At 35.6% G+C, this 20,508-nt stretch overlaps 1 long non-coding RNA gene across 1 annotated transcript in view; it reads right to left on the bottom strand.

The window, feature by feature from the left end:
- The window catches only part of LOC122794747, a 32,212-nt gene extending 13,535 nt beyond the window's left edge, over positions 1-18,677 (bottom strand). Inside the window, exon 1 of the long non-coding RNA XR_006363685.1 lies at positions 18,544-18,677. This is a non-coding gene — a long non-coding RNA (uncharacterized LOC122794747). The remainder of the gene's footprint in view (positions 1-18,543) is intronic.
- Positions 18,678-20,508: the final 1,831 nt, after the last annotated feature.

The following is a 20,508-nucleotide window of genomic DNA, read 5'->3' as shown; positions in this document are numbered from 1 at the left end:
TAAATCATGTATAAAAACACTCTTAAAACCATTGTAGAGGCATTAAAAACACTAAATAACTGAAGTGCTGAAAATTCAAAATGCAACACTCCAGCCTGTGAAATTCTTAGCACTTTAATTCATTTATTAGAACTTCATCAGAACTAAACTGAACAACATTTACATTTATACTCTCAGTAATACCACCAAACAACCAATAAAATTAATAGCAAAATAAACTAATTACTTATTTAAATAGTTAAATAATTAAACATTTAAAAGTCCAGCTCCATAAAACTTGTGTAAATAGCAGTTTAAAACAGTTTATTCTTCAGTAAACATTTGATATTAATAATATCATTTAAACCTGGCTTTTTATCAGCTCTTGCCATTTTAATTCTTTAATCTCTAATGCATTATTAAAATTGTCAATAAATAATATTTGATTCGCACTATCCAACACAAAAAATCTAAACTTTTTAAAGTTGTCACATTCAAACCCATGCCTGGCTAATGCATTGGTGAAGTCACCTTTTTTTTAACAGCAGCACAACGCTTATTAATTCTTTTTGAAAGTATTCCAACAGTTTTGCTAACATAATAATTCCACAGTTAGTAAAACTGGTTAAATAACCCACTCCAATACTCTTACAGCTATATCTTTGTTTGACAATAACATATATATTAAGATGTTTAAAGTAAATGTATTTATTTAACATTTGTTTACTGGGAAAGTCTGACTGGGACAGAGCCCATTTTCAGTGGAGGCCCAGGGAGAAATGTTCCAGGTGCATGTCTTTGGAATGTGGGAGGAAACCTGACCACCTGGAGGAAACCCACGCAAATGCAGGGAGGACATGCAGACTCCTCACCGAAGGCACCCCAGCCAAGAGTCAAACCAGAGGTCTCTTGCTGGGAGGTGAAAATGCTAACCACTGCACCACTGTTCCCCCACAAATACTTTGGAATTAATAAACCTGCACTGTTTACAATCTAAACACGGATAGGTTACCAATGGTGCAGGACCAACTGGACTGGTGTTATATTCACCAAACTCTATTAGGGATTTTATGTCTGACACTTTTTTTTATAAATGAATTGTGGATGATCTCCCACCACTCAAACCAGTTCACCATTCCCTAAAATAATTTTCCAATTATCATGTACTATTCTCCTTGTATCATTAGAATCAGCATAAATAGGGATGGGAAATGACAAACTTTTATCCAAACTGTTAGAATTAACTGTTTGTTCTTGGAAAACAAATTCACTAATTAGAATAGGTGAAAATTTAGTCTGACTACAGTTGATAACTTCTTTTTTAATTTCTTCCAACTTAGACCTATGATAACCTCTGTTCAAAAACATCTTTATTAAACAGGGAACCTCACTAATAAAATGTTCATCTAGACTGATCAATCTGCTTAATTTTCATGAAATGTGGATGTAGACTTTTAAAATGTAAATAATTATTAGAAAAAGTTTTCTTTCTATAAGTAGTACTAGAAAAACACTTAGATTCACCACCCATAGTAATACTCAAATCTAAAAAAATTATCATTGTTTCATCATCTATGTTAAAAGTAATAGCTTCAATACTTTGATTATTTTTTTTCAAAAATATCTAAAATTCATTCTTACTACCTATCCAAATAAAAAACAAATCATCAATATATCTCCTATACAAAGAGAAATATTTGAAAAACTCCAGTTTTGATAAAATGGTTGCTTCCCACTAAAAGAGCACTAAAATATCAAAAGCCGGGGCCATTTTGGCTCCCACGGTGACTCCAAATTTCTGTTGGTAAATACTGCTTTTGAACAGAAAAAAATTAATAGCTGGTACTGTTTTCAACAAAAGACAAATGATATTCATTTCAATAGTGCCAGAATCAGAAAATTGACTTAAAAAATTCCTAACATATTCAATACCTAAAGTCTGATCAATCGAGGTGCAAAGAGAAATAATGTCAACAACAATAAGAAGAAATTGTTCGGTACCTAAAAAGGTATAATTCCTCAATAAATCCTAGAAAACCCAAGAATCCCTCAGGAAATATTCAGTTTTACAGGTCAGTAAATTCAATAAGCCATCAAGATAAAAAGCTACTGTAAATTAACAGTTTTACTTTCCTTAGCTGAAACAATCAGCCTAAAAGGTGGATTGGTGGGATCCTTGTATATTTTTGGAATCCTAAACAAGGACTGTAATTGGGGCTGCTCAATAAACAAAAACTCAGAGGATGCTAAATATATATAACTCTGGTTTAACAAATTTAACAATAAATCATTCACCTTTTTAAAACTTCTTCTAACAAAATCTTTGCTAATCAAGTTATAATTCTGACTGTCACTAAGCAAATGAAGCATGGCCATTTTATAGGAAATGTTATCTGCGAACACCAAACCTTTGCTTTTATCAGCCTTCATAAATCTAACTTCCTTACATTTTCTTAATGAAAGAAGTGCTTCATTTTCCTTTTTACTCAAATTAAAAACTAATTTTGAGGTTTGCTGCTTACTAGTGTTCATAGGTCTTGTTCATAAATCAAATCATGCCAGATTCTTAAAATGTTCAAAGAAATGTGAACATACCTTTTGCTGTAAGGGGTTAGCCTTGCCATGGAAAAATGAGCATTCATATGTGTAGTTGGTATATATAAGATTGGAGAGTGGGCATGTTAAGCCTCATATGAGGGTGCAACTGGTCTTGACCTCTGCAACAAATACTTGAAGTTAGCTTTTCCATCATTCTGTGCTTTGAGTTTTATTTTTCAGCCAATTGGTATTCCATAGTAGAACCATGTAATGATTGATTCAGAAAGCTGAACGATATAAGCAACCTCTTGAAGAACATTTAAACTATTAATGTTTTATTAATGCACCTGTAATTGTTATAATATGTTATAATATCTAGATTATCATTGTAACATATGTGAAGTATTGCAGAATTCTTCCATGGATATTTGCAAGGATGTTTTTAATTGTGACAACCTTGGCTGAAACAATAAAATTCTTTTTCTTGTGTTTGAACATTCGTCTGTTTAATTTTTTTTTTTGTCAGTCACCCCTTTTGTTAAAGGGAGTGACAGTTTTCTTAGGTTCAGAGGGATCATGATTTGTGAGAAATTGCTGTGCACTTTTATCATAGATCATAGGATCATAGAAGGTTACTAGGCTACTGGCCATGGGGCCCTTACAAGCCTAGTTTATCCCCAACAAAACCTCAGTCAGTACCTATCACCCCTGTCAGTGAGGGCAACAGGTGGAACCCCTGGGACAAATTTGTAGTTTCCCATCCACTCATAAAGGTTGCTCTTGAAGAGGATCAGCAAGGTACTCTGTTTGATGTGTATGGGAAGTCTGTTCAAGAGATGGGGTAGCCTCATGGAGATAAACCTGTCTATCCAGCAGGTTTTGTTGATGTTGCATATTAGATTTAGGCCTTTCAAGCAGGTAATGCATGAGGAATTAGACTTATGGACATGGTCCTAGATTATCTTGTAGGCAAGACACAGATCACCTCTGAGCAATTATGTATGATACAGAGTAAAGTGATAGTGATTTGAGCTTGTCCACATAGGACAGGTGTTGGGAGGCCATGGATTCTCTTTGTAAGGTATTTCTGTGGCCTTTTCAGTTGGTGCATGTGTTTGGAGAGGTACATACCAAATGGAGAGTTACACTCTATTGGCCTAATGAGGGATGAGTAGAGAGAGAGAGATAATAATCAGTTTTATCCCTTATCCTCACTGTTGTACATGTGGAGTTTGTGTTTTTATGTGAGGGAGGATATCTGGTGTGTGGGTCACTTTTTTGTGTTTTTTAGTGAACATTTTATTTGATTGATAAAAATTATAATAAGTTACTTATCAATGTTTTACTCACTTATACACGGTGGAAGTGTTTAGAACATTCCAGCCTGCAATTTCTTTAAAATGTAAATACTGAGTAAAGTGTGAAATTTGACATGATCTTTCAATTTCACTTTAATCTTTTCTTGTCAGTAGACCAAATATTGTCCATTTCAGTTTATAAACCATTTTTTTCTGCCCAGCTCTGAGGCCTTGACTATGACCCAGATGACCTGTGTTTCAGTACAGGTTCAGATACTGGAATAGCTGGGTGTGGGAGGTGGGGGGTGAGCATAATGCTAGTTGACTCACTCAGAAGAGAAGGAGAAGGTGTTTCCAGTTTGGTCATCTGCCACCTTGCAGGTGGAGACCTGTGTGGCAACAATACCAGTCAATGCCAGGAATGTGAGCTTGGTATGCCAAGTTGATGATGATGGCTTTAACAGCTCATGCATACTCACAGGGAAAGGTGTAGCACACTCCAGGAGTGACATATGTAAATACCACCATTTTCTATGCCATGAATTAAATACACTGTTCTGGGAGTGGTGGTGTTATGTAGTTCTTTAAACAGACAGAGTCCAGGTTAGAAGAAAGACTTCACCAGTTAGGAGGGTAAAGACAGGGTTTCAGGTCGCTGGAATAAAAACGGTGCCTCTGGGCTGTATGTGGATGGGAGTACATAGGGAGGGGAACAATCTCCTCCAGTCAGCTCCTGCTTGATATGGGTTAGTCTCCACACAGTGAGACAGCAGAGGCTTAGGATCCATGAGAGGAGGCCATGTTGTTATGTCAAATGGAAAAAGAAAGGATATAGGAAAATAATATTTCTTACGGTCATAGCCTATCATAATATTATTAAACTGTACCTTACTTTCCTGCATTCTGAAGTTCCCAGTTGTTACACTTTTTATTGATTCACAGTTTTTTTTCTGTTTTATAATATATAAAACTGAGCATGATGACATAAAATTCTTGTAAGTTAAACATTTTAAATCTTATAGTTTGTAGTGAACAGTGAAAAAACATATTTTGTGTATCCAACAATCTACTAAAATCACAAAACATGATATATTTTATTGCAGCACACATGCAAAGCTAAATATCATTGTATACTGAGTAAATGATGTTTACAAGTTTTAAGACTCCTGTACAGCAAAAGCAGAGGTTTCAGATAATTTATCTTAGGTTTTACCACCACAATCCAGTAAATGTAAAACATGAACTATAAAAACTCCAAAGTAAACATTTCTGGCATACATGATGCTTCTTTTCTTAATGTGATTGTAGCTTATCCACTGAAGATGTATAGTTATGTTTGGCCTTTTGACAAATTAAGGTAAGCAGCCTGTGTGTTTAAGATGGCTAGCAATGTTTCAGCCTTTTTTGGACTACTATCTATATTTTAAATAAATCTTCTAAGTGCTCCAATTATGGTGATAAAACAAGTTTTCCATATATATTCTTCTGTTAGAGCAGACTGTCAGTGTCATACATAGACAGAAGAATGAACCATTTAGTGCAAGGTGATAACATGGTTCTTTCTGGTAATAACAACACAGTAGAATAAAATCAAGCACCACTGTAGCCCAAAAATCTAAACATTTAAAAAGTGTCAGATGCTTTAATCTGCATATCAGCAGTGAAAAAATAAAGCAGACTGTCACAATTCTTTTACCTTGCTATGCTCTTGACCAATGTAAAAATATGATTTACACATCAAGGAGAAATACATACCTAACTTTATTTTAGAAAGCCCTTATTTTAGTTAGCAAGTTTGCCTTGGTGAAAAATTGCATTTCACTTGTTTTCTTCTATACTTGTGTTTTGGAAAATTATTCTAGCAGTAATAAAATGCAACAGTCGCCTGACAGTGGCTGGGATTTAGCTACAGTTGTTACACAGCTCAGCATTAACCAGTTAGCATGCAAAGTGACATCATGTAATGCATGTCTTTTAAACTGTCAGCTGCCTTATAAAGCTGAATGTTAGTGCTGAACTACGGCTTATCTCATCTGATGTTCATGCAAAAAAATGCGCCTATTAAAGCAAAGCTATAAAAGTGGCACAAAATCCAAGTAATTAAATATTAGGAATGAATAAACAAATCTCAGGAAACAGCTTTCAACTAAAAGCTGACATGATAATCAGTGGAAGTGGATATCCTCTCTCGGAAGTAAAGGAGATACATTTTCACAGAAAGAACGGTGAGCAATTAAAACATTTTGCAACAGAGACTTAATGGGCTGTGAAACTGTTATCTTCAAGGCTGCTGTGGTGGTGTAATGTTGAAGGTGTACATTCCCAAGAAAGCATGGAGAGGGGCTATGCAAAAACCAAGACAGACAGACCATTGTCCAGGTCCCCTTCAATAAACACATCACACACTGAATGATGTTTGGTGACCTTTATTAAACTTCCATAAACATAAGTTCATTAACCAACATTATTTATTAATCACAACATGAACACAGTAGAGTTGATATTAATCACAGCATAACCATCCATGTAACTGTTAACTAGGGCAGCGTGCCTCGCTCACCCTGACCCAATAGGCAGAGTCCTTAACCCTGCTCGCTTATTTACTTATGAAGCAATGTCCCGCCACTCACTTCATTTACCACTTATTGAATTAAACATCAAACCAAATAAGCAGAGTCCTTACCTCTGCTCACTTATTTTACTTATCAAGCAGCATCCAACTGCTTGCATTCCTTTCCCAGCTCATTGAAATAAACATCCAACACCAGAGAGGAAACAGAGAGGGCAAACCTGCCCCTCTTCTCCACCCACCAGCCTGAGCAGACTGTTTCTCCTCCTGCATACTAAACTTCCAACAAAACCTTCCAGAACAAACTTAACCGTACATTAACGATTGAGGAAACATGATTCGGTGTATTCCTTCATCTCTGAACCAGGTTGGATCCTGGTCATCAACCTATAAAGCCCCATGATATAAATACCCAAAACACATAGTTGCCTAAATAGTTGAAACTGAACTGATGATCCTTCTCTAATGTAAAAGTACTACCCATACCCTTGTATAACCCCTGTAAAACAAAAATATCTTCAGTTATCCTGCTACCCCTGGTCACTTTGTAATTATTCCCAGGTCATTACCTAGCAAATGTGCCAACCAAACACTAAGTATCCAAACACCATCTGAAGCAAAGCAAGCCCAATTGCACATTATCCTACTTAGCTGCAGTGACATTTGCTACCCAACTGCTATAATAATGACCAAAGTGAGGTTTCCTATTCTAAAGATTAATATACTAATAATGCAACTACTATACCCACTATCTATAACGCAAAATGCCTAATGACCAAAATAGCATTTGCTGGCCACCGAACCACCACTTTAATGACTCCAATACCTCCATAAAGCCAATATCCCCCAGAGTGTAACACAATGAATCTCCATATCCCCAAAAACAACCCTTACAACAAACTTATCTTGTCAATAGACACAATCTGACAATTTTCCCACTATCGACTTACCCCAACCCTTCAAACATGCAAACCACCATCCAAGATTTAGTAAAGTCACATAACATTGTCACCTGTGCAAGTATACTAATCAGAGCTAACTCCACCCTTGTCCCGAAGTAGTATTTTTCTTACATCTGATAAATCACAACAAACCATGGCATACATCCACTAGTAACCCCTGAACACAATACCTTGCTTAAACCTTCAAACTCTTGCATAAATGGAAACCTGTTCTTCAAGTGTCGCCAATACACACACATACCTTGCAATGCTCTGTCAAACACTTCTCCTAGCCTTAAAAGGGGTCTGGATCACATACCTCCTTCTTAATTGCCCACCCCCTGCTGCCAAATCCAATGAAGAAAAGTATAAAACTCTCAAATCAACACTGACCACTGAGCAACCCATCTGCCTAGCCTCTCCACAGGAAAACTCAAACCCAACTACAATGCCGACAAAATCAGGCTCATCATCACATTGTCACAACTCCACATCACATGAAGACTACTGCATACTCCCCATAAACAATCCTTCAACCTGCTCTACCCTGCCCCTGACATACATCAGCTTCACTTTCCTCCACAGTACTCCCAAGCTTCACCAACTCTGACATGCCTTAATGAGCACCTAATAAAGTAGGATTACTTATGACCTCATTGCACACCACTCCAGCAGCTGGCACCATCAGCCAGTAAATTTATCACCTTTTAAATCCATGTCCTTCCAGCCATTGTCCGATGCCCACTCTGTGCTCACCCATCTGTGACCTCAACGTGTTCCACTTCAGCAGCTGGAACATCCACCCCAGCAGAATCGATTACCTTCTGAGTCTCTTCCTTCCAGCCACTGACAGATGCCCACACTGCGCTACTGTATCTTCAAAAGAAAAATTGTAAATCATCTGACCACACACAAGCAAAAACTTAATGCAAATCTTCCCCATCTTATAAAAGTTTATGTTCCTCAGAGCTTTACTAGTCCATCACACGTTCTGCATTAGAAATTTAACTGAAATCACTGCTAACTAGAAATGAATCATTATTTCGTGAAAGGTGTATCCCATAACTAAAAATATCACACTTCAACCATCCTATGAACATCCTAGCTAAAATTGTTAGTGATTCATTGGAAAGGGCTCCATCTTTCATCCATTTGTACCACATTATACGTGGCAGCATTCCTTATCATGGAGATGGAAGGAAAGACAATAATCAGGGTAAAAGAAATTAAACCATTCCATACATCTGCCAACACCACAAATTACAGAGCCTGTGACGCCATCCATGTTAAAAGTAAAGACGTTACTTAATCTAACCCCCCATAACATTAGCAAAACTTAACACAAGTTTCAGATTTAAAACGCGCACACAATAGTGGCACTTGCCACCACAGAAAAGCCACCATCTTCACTCAACCCCTCATTATAAAAACAAAAAAAACCTCCACACTTCAGAGTGACATTCCCAGTCTCCATCCAGGATTGCCACAGGGAATGCCCATGCAACCATCCCACTGGTTGAATATGCCCACCCCTCCTTGTCACCCCAAGTACTAATGGAACCTGGGTTGGCTGGGCTATAGTCAAGGCTTTAATCCTCTACACCACCAGAGTGGCAGCCTAAACCCATTGATGGTAAGTCAGTCTTAATCTGCCTATAAGAATTCATCTAAGTCCCTTACCAACTTTCACATATTTCTGGCCATAAATAGAAATCTATGGCTATTCCACATGCTATGAATTGATTTTGACCTACTTCTATGGCATAGCATGATATGGAACTTTCCTTGTCTTCGCTGCTCTCTTCAACTGTACCACAGTTCCCAGCCCCCCCCCCCAACTCTACATTTATGCTAACTCCACCCTTCACCTTTTCATCTTTATCATTGAACCCACATCTTACACAAGAAACCAACACCATATATAGCCAATCCTGTACAGCTCAAAACTGTTCTTAAACTTCTCCCATCAGCATATATAGCCAGTCCTGAACCAGCTTGTACGTTTCTTAAACCTTTCCCTCCCTCCCTCATACTCACTCCTGCTTTCTTAACACTCCTTCCTTTCAGGATGATTTTACTAACATCCTCATAGCTCTCTTCACTCCTATCTTTCCATATCCATAGCAGTACCCCAATCAAATGCAATCCACTGCCAAGACTTTGTATTCTGTATATTCAGAGCTCATGTGAATCTGCTACTCTATTGTTCACATCATTATTTTATATCACATGCTGTCCAATCTCCTAAGTCTGTCTCGCTGTAATCTATAAATCTCACTTAACATTTGCTTCTATCATCTATAGATTATTATAATGATAATCTACCTAAGCATGCTCTCTGGCTTACTTCTCCCATCTTCTTGTCTTACAGCCTATCATACTTGCTTACAACAAAGATAAACCCCACCCACAGACACACAATTTACCTACCACACAGTCAAACATTCAGTTCCCAAAATTGCACTAAACGTATATAATGTATCCCTCATTCACCTATACAAGTCTGAAATTTCCACATGTCCACCAAGCGTCTGCCATTATTTTCTGACTTCAAGTGCCAACTGTTTGGTAGAACTATGATTTATGAGAAACTAACTGCAAATATGAGTCAAAATTCTGGACATTCTGCGAAAATCTGGATATAGCCCTCCCCTATGGCCATTAATGCCGCACCATGCATGCTTGACTGACAGAACGTCTTCCCTGATGACTCACAACCTGTGAAAATACATACACTGTCTCAACCCTCCCCCAACAAAACCATAGACGTGGCAAAACTCCACTCCCACTGTAAGACCACCACCGCTGGGGGAAAAAATACCACAATTACAGCCACAAAAAAAAAAGAGGCAATGAAACTAGGGGCAATTGAAACACTGCCTTTAGCTGCATATTTTTCATTTAAATATAATTAACTTGTAGAAAACAGTAAGACATCATAAAAATATATAGCACTGTGGAAAATAAAGATAATGTGTAAAACTGTTCCAATATGTGGTGTACACAAGACACTGAAAGCTGCATGATTTTGAAATCAAACATTTTTGCAGGCTTTACTCTAGTATACCATATAAAAAAAACATGTCCGAGCCATTTATTCGTATCTTTACAAAGAGATCCGTGGAAAGCAACTTCAGTAATTGCACTTTGTGACAGCATTTGTACTCATAAGATGCTGAAATTTGTTCACTGTAATAGCATTCATTTCTAGAGTCATAACATGCAGTCTGTGAAATTTTCCCTAGCATTCTATTTGCACCATGAACCCTTAAATTTTACTGACTTGCTCTTCATTTCTTAACAAGCAGCATTTTCAAATTTGTCAGTGCCCTTGCTGTTTTTGAACTAATGCAAAAATATAATCTCTGACTAAACCTGCTCTCGTTTCTTGTAACATTGCTTCCATCCCCATGAACTCATACAGTGCCCACTCAGCTTCTTTTTTTTTAATACTGCATTCTACAAGCTCCCACATATGCTTGGTTCATCAGAATCAAGTCTTTATCACCCAGACAATTGGATGATATCAAATATCTGAAGTAATATCTAAACTTGTCACCCAGGCAATTGGATGATATCAAATATCTGAAGTAATATCTAAACTCCCCAAACCAGAGAACCACCGGCTGCATTAGCACAAATCTTTCAACAGCCCTGACTGAAAAGTAAATGCCTGTAACCACTGTCTTCTCGATCTTGCACAATTTGCAGCCAACCCACCAAACACTTGCATGGCTGACCACACACCAACCAGAACCCCATGAAAACAGACCAAGGCATGAGGCTCTCATAACCCAAATTTCTGTCAGCTATGTAAGCTAAATGTTGGCCAGTCCCCTTTAACTCTGACTATATTGTTATGATATTCCTCATATTCACCAAACCAAACATAACAAAGTGTTTTAAAGGACACATATGCCATAAAAACATTTCCTTCCCCAGAATGCATTTCTCTATTAACGTAATAATCCCCATATTACAAAATATTTTAAAAATAAGACAAACAATTTCTTCCTGACTGTGCCATTTATGTCCTAGCCATCTTCTACACTGCACACCATGCTGTAGTCCAATGAAATCTCATGAATCGTTCTTTAGGAATTTGTCCGCCCTTCCCCCATGCTTACATCATTTTGCTTATCAGATTTGAAAGCTTCTGAATAGGAAAAATGCAGATAGCGAGAACATTCTCCTTTCTATTATTCCAAACCTACTGGGGTTATAAAACGATTCAAGTTAAGGATTCACACCTTATTTACTGTATACTATAATTTACATCTGCATTTTACCATTCCCTTGGCAGAAAACATAATACAATGGGTGGCTGAAGAGTTCCTTGAACAGGACCTGAAACTCACAAAACTGTAATTTAAAAAAAAGATTTGTTATGCTGGTCATTTCTTTACAGTCCACTAAACCTTTTTTACACAATCTGCATCACATACATAGGAAATAAATATGTAAGACTTACTACAAAATCATTTACTGACTCATTTATCGTGGGTTCTCAGAGTTAACAATATTTCCCACCACTTCTATACTAAATGCATGGAAATATTGTCTAACAGAGATACTAAGGCAAAGTAATATCATCAGTTTTAGCCACACGGTACATTATGAGATAGAAGTAGATTTCTAAGAAAACAAAATCACTTTGGGATGTATTCATGATTAGATAAAAAAAATAAAATTAACAGTAAGTAGTTAATTTGTTGCTGAAAAGTTTAGATTGTGCAGAATTTCAGCAAGATAAAAAAAATTTTTTTCAGTTTCTGTCAGTAGTGACCCCTTAAGGATTTTTAAACAACAACTATGTGTATCAGATATCTTGGGTTGGGTTGGCAAAGGATAATCTGGTGAATCATTCATAGCCATTTAAAGCACATTAAATAACACCATTGATAAATTCATCTCATTAGGTATATATCAAATGAAAAAATCTGAAAAAGCAAATGTTTGACAAACAAAATCAAGATATTAATAAACTAAAAGAAAAGAACATGAAAAGCCTAAGGTCAGCTATACCATAAAAACTCATTAAAGTAATCAGAAAAAGCAAAGCTTCATTTAAGTGTTACCATCACTATGGTTGACAGTTATAAGGTTTTCTACAGCTATATCTGAAAAATGATGAGAAGAAACAAGAATGCCATGCATAAAAAGAAAATTATATCATCATAACAGAGCCAGTAGATATAGAAGGCCCACTAGTATACACACACGCACACACACACACACACACACACACACACACACACACACGCACACACACGCACAGACATGCACACACACGTACACACACACACATCATAACAAAGCCAATAGATATAGAAGGCCCACTAGTATATACATACACACACACACACACACACACACACACACACACACACACACACACACACACACACACACACACACACACACATACACACACACATGCACACACACTCACACACACACACACACACACACACACACACACACACACACACACACACACACACACGCACACACACACACACACACACATGCATACCCATACATATACAGAGTGAGAGTGCACATTTCAGGCCGCAGTGGGAACCCCATCCACTCTTCTGGCTTGCAATGTGATCTCATCTAAAATTACATCAACAATTTTCACATCTGTTCAGGAATGCAGTTTCCATGGATCCAGATAAGATATCAGGAAACATAATTAGTGCAATCAGATGTATTACACTGCAAACTGATATGCAAATTCTTAACAGAAAATTAGAACCTGGCTTCATCCCTAATATCAGGGTACAGATTATTGTGATCCCCATCCATGAGGGGGTTTCTTCCTCAAAGCTAGTCATTGCAAACAAATCAGTCTCACAAGCATATTGTGCAAGACAAACATACTAAACTTACTTCTTCATGAACTAATCCATTATAGCTTTCAAAAAGTTAGATCCTCTATACCTAAGGTCATGTGTAGTTTTTAACAGTGTGATCATCACTCTGGATGAATGTTGATCATTCCATGCAGTTTACCTCAAGCTGGGTAAAGTTTTCAGCACTATACTCCATGAGGAAATCTTACATGAACTCGGGGATCTGAAGGTAAGTGAAGACATAATTGGCTGCATGGTAATAGAAAACATATGAGAACAAGATGTCATCAGAGCAGTTATTAAGGACTTTGTCCAGGATCTGCTTCTTTTAGGCATCTTTTTCTCAGTTGTTAAAACTGACTTCAGTGTCTAGCTCAACAAGTATGGAAATGCTTACAAATTTAGGAGCATTGTCTTTAACCCTGCTGATATCACCCCCTTTTAAGCAATGCATAACTTTATGCATTAATGGTGTGGTAGAAAAACCTTGCCTTCAATGTCAAAAATGCAACATTCTGCCATTTGACAAAGAATGCCACCAGGTTAATATGATACTGATAGACGATAACCTAAAGCTGGCAAAATAGTAAAGGACCTTGAAGTCTGTTTAGATGATGGCCTTGTGTCCAATACCTATCCTTCTTAGGATATATTAAACCCAGGTTTTATCTGCTTGAGCTTTTGGTAGCTCAGGATGAAAAAGATCCCAGAGCATTTATCAAAAACAGTAGGAATACTTTATTCTTACATACAAATTCACATAAATAAATAAATACAGTTTTATGCTTACCGATATACAAAAAAAGAATAGCTTGTCTCAAATTTTAAGACTCATTTAATGTAGCATTTTTATCTTTCGTCATCTCTTTATTTTATCCAAAAAAATCACATAATTCCAATCGTTAAAAAAAAATAAATAAATCACCACATCTGCCTTTCCATATAAACCACATGTTTGTAAAGAATATTTTATCATTGTTACAAAATGTTATATTTTGCAAGCCATTTATCCCACAAAATGAAATTAATGGTTATGGAGTAAATAAAGCAAATACATTTTTAGTATAACTGGCCAAACTGGTTCAACCTCACACATTTTAGAAACCACACTACAAAAATTATATACTCTCACCTCCCTTCATTTGAATAACATGGACCCCTTCACTGGTAATTCATTTAACAATAAACATCAAAGAAAATATTGACATAAATCCTGTAAAATTTTTTCGGACTTAGTGTTAACTAAGTGAACTTCCTGTTCCAGTACTTTCCATGCAGAAATATCATAGCATTCATTCCTAGTCCTTTCATACCACTTTTTTCTTTCTGCTGGTATTTTATGTTTAATTTCCATGTCAAAACTATACCCTAATAGCCTATAAGTACTTTTAATGAAAAATGTTTTTCCAGTTTTCTAATATTTCAGGTTTGTTAAAGAACGGAGGTCCAGCCAAACTGTCTGTACAGTTTTAAAAAGTAGTGTAAATATAGAAAAGTTGAATACTCTGTGTGGTTTATCAAGCCTAAGGGACCATTTTCCTTTAAATTGTTAAATATTCCACTATTTACTGCATTTAATTTGGAGCCCCAAAGTACATCAAACAAAGATTTTTAAAAGGTCTGTCTATATCCATGGAGAATATCTATACACAAACTTTCCCTAACAACAATGAATTAGTGAAATATGTTTTTCCTTAATACTATACTACATGGTTTCCATAAATGTATTTGTTACTTTCAAACTATCTGGGAATTTCCATTTTTATCTTCTGATGAAGTCTGACACTTAATAAGAAAAAAGTACTCAACTATTTTACCTTTTTGTTGAATTTTTATTAAAATGTGTTTGGATATCTTTACTGGACAACAAGACTGTACATTTCTATTGTTCTGCTTTTCAAATTACCTAAGATGTTTGTTTACGACCTATGTTTAACAATTTTTTCCCATAAGGTTAATATCTTTGTCTGTGAATAATATATACTACCTGACATCCCTGTCTCTCCTAGTATATTGTTCTTTTCCTAATTAATGTTTAGTATAACAGATCTCAAATTCATTTTTCAGTTATTTAATAGTGTTTACCACCCTACTTTTCTCATTTCAGCTATTACTGACAACTCACCTCCATAAGATAAAATTAAGTGCACATAGAGACGTAGCATATACTCCAACTGAGCGTGCTCCAATGCAATTATATTTGCACTAACTACCACAATCATACTTATAGCAAGCAGTATGGCATTCATAGAGTATCTTGTGTTATCCCTTTATGCTGCATTACTTTCTCACCTATTTATTAACACTTTTACAACAGATGTTTGCTATCCAGACTTCAGAAAAGCTATACTCTTGCTGCTAATTCTGTATGCGTGTAAATCCCCAACATTGAGGCAGATATTATTCATGACTTTTTCAACATCAGTGGCCACTACTCTACCTTATGTGTGATTTTAATAAAATACATTTTTACTTCCTTTATAATGATTTACCTTTCATTTGATAGTCTCCATTTTAAGCCATATATTCCTTCCATCATTCCTCTTCCCATCACATTTCAATGATTTTTCTAGAACTTTCATAAGTATTATATATTCAGCACTGATGGATGTGATAGGTATCAAATTACATTACAGCCTTTTACCCGGTTCTACCATATAAAACTTACTGAACATTCAAACACATGCATTCACTGTTTTGTTAACCAACCAGTCATTTAAGACTTGTACAAAATATCTTTTCTCACCTTTACTCTAATTTCTTTATTTAAAAATATAACTGAGTCCACCTACATCTGGGACACTATCATGTTTAACTTCCTTCAAAGTATTATTAGTTTCTACAACTGGTATTTTTTCTTATTTCCTTATGCAAGTTTACTGTGCCTCCCCTAATTATTTTTAACTCCCCAGTTGCTCTCTGAATTCCTAGCAAATATTCTATTACTATTATTATAATTTCTTCTTAAACTTCCACTATGACTTGTTGTGTTCAGTTACAGTTTGTTGAGGAAACGACTCACAGAATGCAACTGCTTAGAAATAATCCTAAATAATAACTGTATTTTTGCAAAGGGCAAAACTCTGCATTATGCATATGCCTACACACACACACACACACACACACACACACACACACACACACACACACACACACACACACACACACATATCAAGACTGTGGTCAAACAAACACAAAAAAATGGAGAAATCTCCCAAAAGAAAGGAATATCTGCTGATGCGCACCATTTCAGTAGCTGGTCCCTTTTCTAGATTGTAGTGAGCAGCAGAGAAGTCCCTTCTTGATTCCTTACATTTTTATCTTCTATATTCAATAAAGAACTGATTTTCTTTTTCTTGCTTAATCCTTTTGCCTAATAGGAAAGTGACCTCCTTAATTGCGCAGGCTATACAACATTGCTTTCACTCGTCTTTTTTATTCTGTTCATACTTTTTATTCCAACAAAGGACTGGTCCTCTTAGGGATAACTAGACAGATAGGATATAATATTTTGGTGTATATGGGTAATGCGGGCTTGCAGATAAATTGTGGCTCACCTAAGTGTTCGATCGATGCCTGTAAGAGATGGCAGGCAGGTTTCTTTTAGATAACCATGTCCAAGAATACAGTGTTGTTCAAATGATAGTGAAGCATAAAGTTAAAGAATCATGCAGTGTTGCTGATATAGCTGATTAACATTTCTAGCTATTTATGACAATTCAAAAAAGAAAAATATAATCAATAAAGCGGTAATGTCCCAGAATCCACTCACTAATATGAATGTTGTAAATGTGGATATTTTACCCAAAGTCCAGTACAGTGTTAACAGATTTAAGTGCCATTGCTATCCAATATCCATTAATTTATTTGGACTGTAAGCTAGAAATTGCCTTCCCTATCAAGGACTGATATCAGAGTATAGGCAAAGATAAAGAAATAGGGGGATCCTAAGCAAAAGTCAAACACTGGTAGAGGTTTTAGTAAAATCTAGAACATAAACTGCTGTTAAAAAGGGAATAATAAGTAGAGCATATCAAATATCGCATGATCACTATAAGAATAAATCAGAGCAGGTTAGGAAGGATTGGGAAGAGAGATTGGATAAGCAATTCACAAAGGAACAATGGTGAGGATATAAGTATGACTCCCAAATATTCAACAAAATCTCGAAGATTTAGGATCTCTGCTTGGAAGTGTTTACATACAAATTTTTATACCTCAAGTAGACTCCAATGAATTTTTCCTCGGATAGATTGCAAATCTTGGAGGTATGTTGGGGACAAAAGAGATAATTGGGAACATATTTTTTGGGAGGGTGAGTTGACAGACTTTAAAAATTCCCTCTAGTCTAGTCTATCAGAAATACTGGGTAAACAAATTGGTATAACTATGGAAATGATTTTTGAGTTATGATACAGAATTGGAATTGCTTAAACATAGTAAGGTCTTGCTGAATCTAATTATGGTGGTTGCCAAAATGCAATTACTAGAAAATGGAAATCAAAGTCTAAACCAGCTGTAGTAGAAGTATAAACATAGATAAAACAACTGGAATTAGGATCTTTAGAAAAGGTTAGGAGAAAATTACATAGAAAAAAATGGAAATTGGGGAAACAATACATGGAGAATAATGTTTTGCAGGTGGAATGAGGTTTTAAAAGAAGACATGAAAGAAGAAAAGCTATGCAATATTTGACAAACAATGACTGGATAGATTATAAGTGATGTATAATGTATGCAACTAAAATATGTCAATATAGCTTGTTTTCATTGATATAAATGAATGCTTGTCTATGTCATATGTTACAATTTAATAAGTATGTTTCTTGTTTAAAAAAAAAGAAAAAAGAACAATATGGTTATAAGGAGATAATTTTCCACATTATGGTTTCAGTGCCATTCTCTTAATAAGAAGATCTGGGTAGATTAAAAGTCCTTTAATGAGATTATTGCTCATTCCAAGGGCTTCATTGTCAATATAGTAACATAGACATGCTTTCATACATAGAACATTTCCTAAGTTGTCTGGGAACATGTAATTCAGGAAAATCAAACAGGATCTATGTTCTTTCACAAGAGCAGAACGTATATTCATCTGCCACTTCTGCATGTATCTCAAATGTCAGTAGAAACAAATAAGTAGTAAACTCTAAGCTGTTCACTAAATTTTTCATCTCATTTTCTGATTTAGGTTTATATGATAGTTTCTCTAAATCTATTACATAGCTAATTTGTTTGTCATATCATAGACAAAAAATACCTATGATCACTGTATATGACAAAAGCCCTGAATAACTCTACAAGTTACTCCTAGGACCACAACAATTGTAAACGTAAAACCTGTCAAGCTCTAAAATTACCCATTTTTTAATCACATGAAGTGTGATTTTGGATTTTGTAGTTAAATAAGAACATCAATATGTGATTTTTGACAGTTTGCATTGAATTTCCTTCTTCCATTCCCTTAAATTCTGTTCAGATTTCTCTGTCAGGGCATTAGCTGGAACAAAGAAAAACAAATAGTAGTAGTTACTAAACAACTTTTATAATTTTTCCATAAAGTTTGCAAATTTCACTCCAGCAAAACAATATCCATCATAAGAAACAGCATTTTGGAACCTCATTTATAGTAACAACTTGTCACAGTTTTCAGCGGTTATTTAAAAAGTATTAAAGATGTAGGAGACTTCCTACCATATACATCCATGCTCTGTAGATGAGCAAATCCCTGTTGTAAAATAAAAATACCCATAGGATGGCCTGTTATACCTCACTTGTACTCTACACCATTGCATTTCAGGCCATTCACATGCATTACAACTGAATTTAGTGATAATTTACTACTTGCTCACTGCACATTACACATACTTCCTTTTACCCATTCTGGTCCATTATATGCTCATACGTGTAAGACCTGGCTCAGCCTTTCATTCTGAACATTCCAGGATAAGCTTTTACAACATTTTCTGTACTACTATATGACCTTCTGGAAAAACTTTGACTACAGATGCACCAGAACACATGCCCACTTCTGAACTGTAAGGTTACACTTCTGGAATATAATGTCATAAATCGTGGCATGGATATTGTAGGCTAGAATGATAAGATTACATCTTTGAATGTAGAGTTTAATTTGTTGGGTTCAGTATTATTGAAAAAATGTAATATCAATTATTTAAAATTTATTAATAGTGGCTTGTGGAACTGAATCTTATGATTCAAACATTTTAAAATGGCATATATTAACTAAGAGGTTGCATGCCCTCTGGGAAAAAAGAATGCTCAAGTTAGGAAAAAGAAAGCTCATTCTCACCATTTCTAGTTTGCTGTTATAACCTGCTCAGTACAGCAATGATTTATTTGACACTTCCCTATCTGTAGACAGTTTAATATTTGTATAATCTCAGTATTGCTACATGGTTGTCATGCTCTTGGTCAATTAATTCATGGAAAAGGCTGCCCTTTACTAAACAGAACAGTCAATTGTTTATATTCTGTTTATATGGCAACTAAAGAATATACAAACATTTGTGCAATCTTTGTATTTCAAAGGTTATTTCAAATCCTTCCTTTCCAAATTGTGAATGCCATTTCTCAGCAGGTATCAGAATATAATACATAAAATTGTGTTATTCCTTGCTATCATGAGATATTTTGTGAGAGATGTCTATAGTACAAATCAGTGTATGCATGAGCACCTATATGAACATCTATATGCCATCAAGAAAGAAAAAATGGCTAATGCACTTGCTAAACATATTAGCGAGTGCCCGGGGCATGGGTTTAGCTTCACAGTGATTGATCAGATTGTGCATGATAACAGGGGGGGCCCTGTTTCCTATTTGTTGGAACTCAGAGAATTCCTTTGGCAATTGAGGTTGGAAGCATACCATTTTCCAGGCTTGAACAACATGTTGTCAATTTCCTGTGTTTTGAAATTGAAAAGTTTGATAAGGTAGTTTTGCTATTTCATACGTTAATGTGCAAAATTATGATACATGTTTTTCAGTAGCGTTTGTTTTTTAAAAAAAAAATTTGTACATGCATTGCTCCATCATGGGTCTAATTTATTAACCATGAAGTGAGTTATTTATTTTATTTTATTTTAATACATATTTCTGGTTTCTTTTTTCCAAGTCAAGCCTGTTGGCAATTGACTTATTGTTTTTTTAATCTTATATTGTTAAGGGAGTGTTTTATATTTATATATGTTTTTAAATAGTCTTATGCCTTTTTGTATGTTCTTTTCAAAATATTGAAATTTTGTATTCCGACCACAGGTGGCAGTGTGGCAAAATTAGGAAGTTATATTGTAGTATTTAAAC

This window comes from Protopterus annectens, chromosome 2.part1 (assembly GCF_019279795.1).
Source record: "Protopterus annectens isolate FY-2018-M chromosome 2.part1, PAN1.0, whole genome shotgun sequence".
Classification (NCBI taxonomy): domain Eukaryota; kingdom Metazoa; phylum Chordata; order Ceratodontiformes; family Protopteridae; genus Protopterus; species Protopterus annectens.
Note: the sequence above shows the minus strand (reverse complement) of the source record. Positions and strands in the feature narration are given on the sequence as shown.